We start from the raw sequence: 9,741 nt of genomic DNA on the forward strand, positions 1-9,741 counted from the left end.
GGGGAGGGGGGGGGGGGGGTTAGATGACTTTTTGGATGATGATGATGGATTGGCGTTAATCTCAGTTTAACACCATGTTAATGTTGGATTCAGATAGTTTCAGCCCGAAATCTGCTGCTGAGTCATTTGTCAAGTAGGATTATGTATATCTTTAGACTTTAGAAATACAGCATGGAAACAGGCCCTTCAGCCCAACGAGTCCCTGCCAATAAGCGATCACCCCGTACACGAACAATCCTATAAACCAGGGATAATTTACAATTGAACTGAAGCAAATCTTTGGAATGTGGGAGGCAACCGGAGCAACCAGCTCTGGTACAAACTCTGCACCAACAGCACCCCGAGTCAGGATGAACCGCTGCACCACTGTGCCGGCCAAAGTAAAACCTATGGAGATGCCGGGGATTGAACCCGGGACCTCATACATGCGAAGCATGCGCTCTACCACTGAGCTACATCCCCTCCTGTTATGACACACCATACAAAATTGTTTAAGTCCTACTCGAAGGCCAGAATCAGTAGAAATTAAATCTTAGCAATGGCTGAAAAATACTTTGGGGCTTCATTGGAGCAGTGTAGGATAGAGAGGCCACAGTTTAAGTGGAAATTGTCCAGAATCTGATATTCTGAAAGTGAAAACTGCACAAAACTATCAACTGATTTTAGCAAGAAATGCTCAACCAAGCCTTTGAGCGTTTGACGGCACTGGGCCTATACGCACTAGAGTTTAGAAGGATGAGGGAGGACCTCATTGAAACTTATTGAATGGTGAAACACCTGGATAGAGTGGATGTGGAGAGGATGGTTCCACTATGTGGGAGTGTCTAGGACCAGAGATCATTATCAGAATAAAAGAACATATTGTTAGAAATGAGATTACGAGGAATTTCTTTAGTCAGAGGGTGGTGAATGTGTGGAATTTATTGCCACAGAGGGCTGTGGAGGATAAGTCAATTGGGGTTTTTTTTAGGTGGAGATTAATGGGTTCTTGATTAGTAAAGGTGTCAATGATTATGGGGAAAAGGCAGAAGAATGGGGTTGAGAGGGTAAGATAGATCAGCCATGATTGAATGGCGGAATAGACTTAATGGGCTGAATGGCCTAATTCCTCCCCTACAACTTGTGAACTTATGAAGCCAAGATTTGTTAATGTAAAGAAAATTGCATTAACGTATCTGAAGAAGGCTCCCGACCCGAAACCTCACCTATCTATGTCCTCTAGAGTTGAGGCCTGACCCGCTGAGTTACTCCAGCACTTTGTGTTTTACGCAAGATTCCAGCATCTGCAGTTCCTTGTGTCACCAAGTATTCCAGTCTTCGGGTTTTATATAAACATCAAATGGAAAAATATATTTATTATTCTCTGTCAACAAATCTGACACTTGATTACAATTATTTTCCAATTTTGTTGAATAAATTCAAAATTTCTCAAAAGTAGCACCATTACTACTCTATCACATTAAGATCAATAGCCTATAACTATGTACTTGTATGAAGCATTTTAAAAGAAAATTATGGAAAAAATGTCAACTGAAAGATGTTTTCTTGTTCAGAGTGAACAGTGGTGTTAGAAATTTGAAATCATACTTATACCTTCTCAAAGCCCACTAGGCTTCTTTGAAAACATATTTTTGGGGGGTTTCAAACATTATTACACAATTGTTTCAATCAGATTTGAATTTGAAAGAAAATGTCTCAAACTATCCACAAAGAAAAACTCAGGAAAACAAAATACATCCCACTTCAAGCCCTTATTTATTTTAGACAGAGGTACAACCTGTGGAGATGCCAGGGATTGAACCTGGGACCTCATACATGCAAATCATGCACTCTACCAGTGAGCTACATCCCCTCTTATTATATAGTACATTATGGTTTAAGTGCTATTCAAAGACCAAGATCAGTAGAAATTAAATCTTAGCAATGTCTGAAAAATACTTTTGGGCTTCATTGGAACAGTGTAGGAGGCTAAAGAAAGAGAGGCCAGAGTTTAAGTGGGAACTGACCAGATATCACTCAAAGATGTTCAGCCTAAAGTGTTGTTTAATGATTTCAACTCTCACACCATCAACCACCCCCCACCAACCAGCCCCCTGCCACAAACCAACCACCAGTCCACCAAGCAATCCAACTATTGCCCCAAGCCCCTGAAGCAACTACAGCTGTTTATTACTTTATATCTTTCATCTGGAGAGCCTTTGAATAAATTTGATGATACCTATAGCAAATGGCTCCAAACACTCCGAACTAAATTCTTGGTCACAAAACGTAATGCAATAAGATCGAGGGGGCTCTGCTAAATAAACACTTTATTTTAATCCTAAACCTATGTAACATATTATTAATGAAATACTACTTAACATTGTGTTCCACTTTGGGTATTAAATATTTGTTTACATATAATGTATAATCTTAATGTTTCTCGTACAATAAAAGCATTAAGTTGTACAAACAGGAATAGATAATACCACTGTCCTTTCAATTTGCACTTGCAAATAAAACCACTCAGTGCTTCAAAGGTCCTTATTTAATCTCTGTAGTCTGCACAGCAGTGATTGAGGTCAGCAAGTGTTTGGTTGGTGTACAAGGTTGTTCTTATATTGATAGCACCAGCATGAAACCAGAGCTGTTTGAAAACTGTGCAAGGACTGCAATCCCAAGTTATTCTGCCATCTCCCGTATCACTCCCCAGCAGGTAGCAGTTAAATTTTAGTGGTGGCAGGGAACCAATTGTCTTGTCAGCTTTCCGCCAACGTTAAAAAGATTAAAGACAAAATAGGAAACCTTGTTAAAGCAATCGTACTTCAGCCAAAGCAAAGCCGACTGGAATGGAACCCTGGTCTGATTTCCTTTGTTGGATTCAGATGACTTCTCAGCTGATAAAAATGGTATCATGTAGCCACTCAAAGTTTACATTGGCAAAATCTCCTGAAGTCACAGAATGCCTAAAATGAAAAGATAAAATAAACATTTCCAAACAGCCTGTGCGATAAATCTGAGAGCTTTGTTTCATCTTTTTGCCTATATTAATGAAAAAACATGCATGATTTTTAAATAACATGAGCAACTGGCAAAAAATAGACTTCAAGATGTTATCCTGTGTCTGTTAGGTAAGCCAAATTTATTTCTGCCATTCACTATTTTTATCTCCCTGTAGCAAACACTAGAGCCTAATTCCTCCCCTACAACTTGTGAACTTATGAAGCCAAGATTTGTTAATGCAAAGAAAATTGCAGCAAACCATTTAAAGTATCTGTATCATTGTACACAGCGCTGGCATTCACCAGCCATACTGGTGACTTTCTATTCATCAACACAATCCAGACTTATTAAAACTATCTTTTTACGCCAAACAAGCTAATCGTTCAACATTCGGCTCCAACAAATATGCAAGAATGTGAACAGTGGGATAGTCTGGTGGTACAGGGAGGTAAGCTAATAGGGCAGCAAGGTGGTGCAGCAGTAGAGCTGCTGCCTCAAAGCGTGGGAGATCTGGGTTTGATCCTGACTGTGGCTGCTGCCTGTAAGGAGTTTGCACATTCTTTCTATGACTGTGTGGGATTTCTCCGGGTGCTCCGGTATCTTCTGACATTCCAAAGACGTGCAGGTTTGTAGGTTAATCGGCTTCTGTAAATTGCCCCCAATGTGTGATTCATAAGTTCATAAGTTACAGGAGCAAAATTAGGCCATTCAGCCCATCAAGTCTACTCCGCCATTCAATCATGGCTGATTTATCTTTCCCTCTCAAACCCGTTCTCCTGCCTTCTCCCAATAACCCCCGACACTCTTACGAATCGAGAATCTGTCAATCTCTACCTTAAAAATATTCATTGACTTGGCCCCCACAGCCGTCTGTAGCAATTAATTCCACAGATTCACCACACTCTGACTAAAGAAATTCCTCCTCATCTCCTTTCTAAAGGTACGTCCTTTTATTCTGAGGCTATGGCCTCTGGTCCTGGTAAAATGTGAAAGTGGGATAACGTGGAACTAGTGCACGGGTGATGGATGGTCGGCGTGGACCTGCTGGGCCTGTTTCCATATTATATCTCTAAACAATATTCTGTGCAAAAGTCAGGTGCTCAAGACAACTTACAGGAATGTCTTTTTTTGCCATTTCTGGCAAATGTGGGAGTGGAATGGGGAATCCTCCATCCTCCTCTTAGACGTTGAGAGGCCAATAACACAGCCACATTTACCACACAACTAGAATGCATTTATAGAATCACGCAGCATGGAGAGAGCGGTCCTGAACTACTGTCTACCTCATTGGAGATCCTCGGACTATCGTTAATCAGACTTTACTGGACTTTATCGTGCACTAAACGTTATTACCTTTATCATGTACCTGTACGCTGACTGGTTAGCAAGAAAAGCTTTTCACTGTACCTCAGTACACATGATGATAAACTAAAGTAAACTTTTTAAAAACTTCAGCCCACTAAGCCTGTGCTAACAATCTAGGATAATTAATACCAGTTCTACCCTGATCCCAATTCATTCTCTCCCCCCATTCCCATCGACTCTCCCCATACACTACCACACAGTGACTGATCATTCTGCTCACAACATCAGTCAACACAACATCAGTCTGCTGTCATTTTCACAACATTGAAGTGGAATGAAGGGTACACTGTAACAGTATTTACTATTCAAACTATTCATCTGCATTATTAAATCAGCAACATTAACTATTAAAACATAACCACATTTTTCAGCTGCATTAGCATTCATTTCAAAGCAAGATTCTATTTTCCTTCAGGATGACAGAAATGCTTTGCAAAATCTTCTTGAAATGTCCCTGAATCCCACATATTTCAGATTATGTTTGTCAGGCCTTGAGAATATAATGCGTGGATGTTAATCCATACGGACACTTAAAACATTCTGGTGAAAGACCAAAGTCAGCTATTTTAGTTGATGCGTAAACCTGTTTGTAATTCCTGCAGCTCCACTGAAATCTCACACTTCTCTGAACAAATTCCGCACATTTTCCTACAAATTGCACACATTCCCCCAGAAACAATTTACATCTGCCTCCAAACACCCGAACATGCAAAAGTCCCACATCTTTTCCACAAATGCTTCCTGTCTTCTTGGGTTGATGCATCTGTCTCGTTCTTACAAGTGCCAGCAGCACAGCTGTATTACATTTAAACATAGTGTCACAGCTCAGGGTGTAAAATTGATCAATAGCATCTGGGCAAATCAAAAGGCTAAGAGTGAACAAGGAAATTGTGGTAAAGTCCATGTCGAATGTATGTTCCACTGTACAAAAGTACTTTGCACTGTTTGATCCGCAGTTAAATTATAGTTAGTTACTTTGAAACACACAGCAGGTTTAATTCTGATATGTGTTTCTCTTCAGCATTTGAAATCATTCGTTTGGGCAGATTAGCTTAGTTTAGTTTAGAGATACAACATGGAAACAGGCCCTTCGACCCACCGAGACTGCACTGACCAACAATCACCCATACACTAGGTCTATCCTACACACGAGGGACAATTTACAGAAGCCAATTTACCTACAAATCTGCACGTCTTTGGAATGTAGGAGGAAACTGGAACACCCAGAAAAAACCCCACATGGTGACAAGGAGAACATGCAAACTCCTCACAGACAGCACCTGTAGTCAGAATCAAACCCAGTTCTCTGGTGCTGTAAGGCAGCAATTCTACTGCTGTGCCACAGTGTCGCCCATGCTGCAGATGCTGCATCCTTTATTGTCTGAATTCATCTGGGGTTTCCATCAGATAATAATTACAACAGTGTGACCAGTGGATGTAACAATGGTCGTTTCTTATAGAAATTGGCTGCCGTGGTCCGAGCCTGTGCAACAGTACTCCCCAAACAGCCTGAGCAACGCTGCTCCGTGCAAAGGCTACACTGCATCGCCCAACAGAGAACCAGAGGAACATCACTCCACAAACAGTCTGTAGACAATCACTCCATGAATATCTATAGACATCACTCCACACACATGTATGGAACCAGGTCTCATGGTCTCCCTGGACCAGTCTCTCCAGGGAAAGGCTATAGAGCATCAATCCACATTCCAATAATGAAAGACCTGGATAGAGTGGACATGAAGAGGATGTTTCCACTAGTGAGAGTGTCAGAATTTGCTGCCCACTTGTCTGTATGAATGCAGCCCGAACACTCTCAAGGCAAAGCTTCCCACTTGCTTTATACCTCAGCAAACATTCTTTACCTCCTCCCTTAGCACATAGTTATGAAAGTGTGTGCCATCTAGAAGAAGGGTTCCAACCTGAAACGTCACCTATTCCTTTTCTCCAGAGATGCTGCCTGCATTTTGTGCCTAACTTCTGTGCCACCTACAAATACACTGCACTTACTCACCCAGGCTATTCTGACATTTGTCCGTGTGAGTACAAGTTGCATAACGTTTGAGTGAAGACGTGATGTCATTTCATCCCGGGTCATTTCATGACCTGTCCATCAACCAGGGTGATATAGGAGACGGGCACACAATATTAATCGTATAGGAAATATGAAGCAATATTTATGCAAAACACCTGGGTGTAGTGAATATGAAAGCAATCTCAAGAGGATTTGACTATTAGAGTCATAGAATCATACAGCACAGAAACAGGCCCTTCTGCCCAACTCATTCATACCAACCAAGATGCCCCATCTAAGCTGGTCCCATCTTCCTGCATTTGGCCCATATCCCTCTAAACCTTTCCTATCCATGTATCTGACCAAGCATAGGCAAAGATGCAGAAGACCTAGCTGCTTATGTAGACTTTAGAGATACCGCGTGGAAACAGGCCCTTCAGCCCACTGAGTCCATGACGACCAACAATCACCCCATACACTAGGACTAATCTACAAACATGGGACAATTTACAACATACAGATGTCAATTAACCTACAACCCTGTGCGGCTTTTGGTGTGGGGAGGAAACCGGAGCACCCGGAGAAAATCCAAACGGTCACAGGGAGAACGTACAAACTCCGGAAAGAGAGCAACCATAGTCAGGATCCAACCCAGATCTCTGGTGCTGTAAGGCAGCAACTCTACCGCTAGCGTATGTCAGGATTTCAGACCTCAACATCCTAAAGCTTTACTATACTGATTTGAGTATAGGAGTAAAGAGGTCCTTCTGCAGTTGTACATGGTCCTGGTGAGACCACATTTGGAGTATTGTGTGCAGTTTTGGTCTCCTAATTTGAGGAAGGACATCCTTGCTATTGAGGCAGCGCAGCATAGGTTCACGAGGTTAATCCCCGGGATGACGGGACTGTCATATGAGGATAGATTGGAAAGACAGGGCTTGCATTCACTAGAATTTGGAAAGATGAGAGGGGACCTCATAGAAAAGTGTATAAATTATAAAAGGACTGGACAAGCTAGATGCAGGAAAAATGTTCCCAATGTTTGGGGAGTCCAGAACCAAGGGCCACAGTCTAAGAATAAAGGGGAGGCCATTTTAAACTGAGATGAGAAAAAACTTTTTCACCCAATGATGGGAGTAATTTCCAAGACAATTCCGGCTACCCTATTTACATTATCATGAAAAAGATGTGGATAAGTTTTTAGTATGAAATGGCAGACCTTGGAATGAATGAATGAATGAATGAATGAATGAATGAATGAATGAATGAATGAATGAGTTTATTGGCCAAGTATGCATATACAAGGAATGTGCCCTGGTGCTCCGCTCACAAATGACAACACAAACATACAGTTAACAATTAAGAATAAAACATAACCACATCAAAACAATAAGGATACAACATTACGCTCTAAACATGTGGGTGAAAATAAACCAGAGAAAAAAAGAGACTACAGACTTTGGTTATTGAGTAGAACTATCACTCGTGGGAAAAAAAGCTGTTTTTATGTCTGGCTGTGGCTGCTTTGACAGTCCGGAGTCGCCTTCCAGAGGGAAGTGCTTTGAAGAGTTTGTGGCCAGGGTGAGAGGGGTCAGAGATGATCTTGCCCGCTCGCTTCCTGGCCCTTGCAGTGTACAGTTCGTCAATGGGGGGGAAGGTTGCAGCCAACAACCTTCTTAGCTGTGCGAACGATCCGTTGAAGCCTCCGGATGTCGTGCTTGGTGGCCGAGCCAAACCAGACCATCGTGGAGAAGGTGAGGACGGACTGAATGATAGCAGTATAGAATTGGACCATCATTGCCTGTGGCAGATTGTGTTTCTTCAGTTGCCACAGGAAGTACATCCTCTGTTGGGCCTTTTTGACTGTGGAAGAGACGAGAGGTAAAGTACAGAGGGTCACACACCACGTCTTTGCACAATAAAGATCTGTTATTGCCACGCATTATCTTCCAGAAGAAGTCACAGCAGATAGTGGTTCAGATTTTTGATTGTGTTTTGGTTTGAACAATTTATAAGGAGCAACGGAATAAAACACTGCTTTACCTCTCCTCACCTCCCAGCTTCAAGTCAGGAACCAGTTTGCAGGATAAAGGAAGTACCGAAGAGAAAATTCTCTCAAAAAGAGAAAGGTCAATAGAACTTCACTTGGGAAAGATTGAATATGAATTTAAGGGTGTATGGAATGATCTGCCGGGGAAGGTAGTTGAGACAGGTGCTCGCTCAACATTTAAGAAACATTTAGACAGGTACATGAATAGGACAGGTTTAGATGGATATGGGCCAAATACAGGCAGGTGAGACTAGTGTAGATAGGGCATGATGGAAGGTGCTATTGAGGGCGTGCAGTGTAGGTTCACTAGGTTAATTCCCGGAATGGCGGGACTGTCGTATGTTGAAAGGCTGGAGCAATTAGGCTTGTATACACTGGAATTTAGAAGGATGAGGGGGGATCTTATTGAAACACATAAGATAATTAGGGGATTGGACACATTAGTGGCAGGAAACATGTTCCCAATGTTAGGGGAGTCCAGAACAAGGGGCCACAGTTTAAGAATAAGGGGTAGGCCATTTAGAACGGAGATGAGGAAGAACTTTTTCAGTCAGAGAGTGGTGAAGGTGTGGAATTCTCTGCCTCAGAAGGCAGTGGAGGCCAGTTCGTTAGATGCTTTCAAGAGAGAGCTGGATAGAGCTCTTAAGGATAGCGGAGTGAGGGGGTATGGGGAGAAGGCAGGAACGGGGTACTGATTGAGAGTGATCAGCCATGATCGCATTGAATGGCGGTGCTGGCTCGAAGGGCTGAATGGCCTACTCCTGCACCTATTGTCTATTGTCTATTGTCTATAGTGTGAGCAAACTGGGCCGAATGGTCTCTGTTTCCACACTGTAGGGCTCTATGACTCTAATAAACATTTGTATTTGTGCATGTGGTGATATTGCAATCATTTAAATGTGTTTCTGAGTGATTTTTAAGATTTTTAAAATGTTTTACTTGTTTCATTTCGAATAGTTTTTTAAAGATTTGGAATATCAGGGACATGAGCAACGTTTTTCTGGGCCAGCCACATGGTGGCATGATGTTGCACAGTGTAATTCTGATAAAAGATAGACACAAAATGCTGGAGTAACTTAGCAGGTCAGGCAGCATCTCTACAAGAGGAATTGGTGATGTTTCTGACCCTTCTTCAAACTGACAGACGTCACCTATTCCTTGTCTCCAGAGATGCTACCTGACCCGCTGAGCAACTACAGCATTTTGAAACATTTTTGAATGCTTTGAAAGATTGAATTGATTGAAAGGCACAGCATGGAAACAGGCCCATTGGCCCACTGAGTCCACGCTTCATACACTAGTTTTATGTTATCCCTTTCTTGCATCCACT

General features: G+C 42.1%; 2 non-coding genes across 2 annotated transcripts; both read right to left on the minus strand.

Annotated features, from left to right (window-relative positions):
* Positions 1-390: 390 nt before the first annotated feature.
* On the minus strand, positions 391-462 carry trnaa-cgc (transfer RNA alanine (anticodon CGC)). Its single transcript has one exon. It is a non-coding gene; the product is annotated as a tRNA-Ala (tRNA).
* A 1,318-nt stretch (positions 463-1,780) lies between these two features.
* Positions 1,781-1,852, minus strand: trnaa-ugc (transfer RNA alanine (anticodon UGC)). The gene has a single exon. It is a non-coding gene; the product is annotated as a tRNA-Ala (tRNA).
* Positions 1,853-9,741: the final 7,889 nt, after the last annotated feature.

The sequence above is a fragment of the Rhinoraja longicauda genome, chromosome 8 (assembly GCF_053455715.1).
Source record: "Rhinoraja longicauda isolate Sanriku21f chromosome 8, sRhiLon1.1, whole genome shotgun sequence".
NCBI lineage: Eukaryota > Metazoa > Chordata > Chondrichthyes > Rajiformes > Arhynchobatidae > Rhinoraja > Rhinoraja longicauda.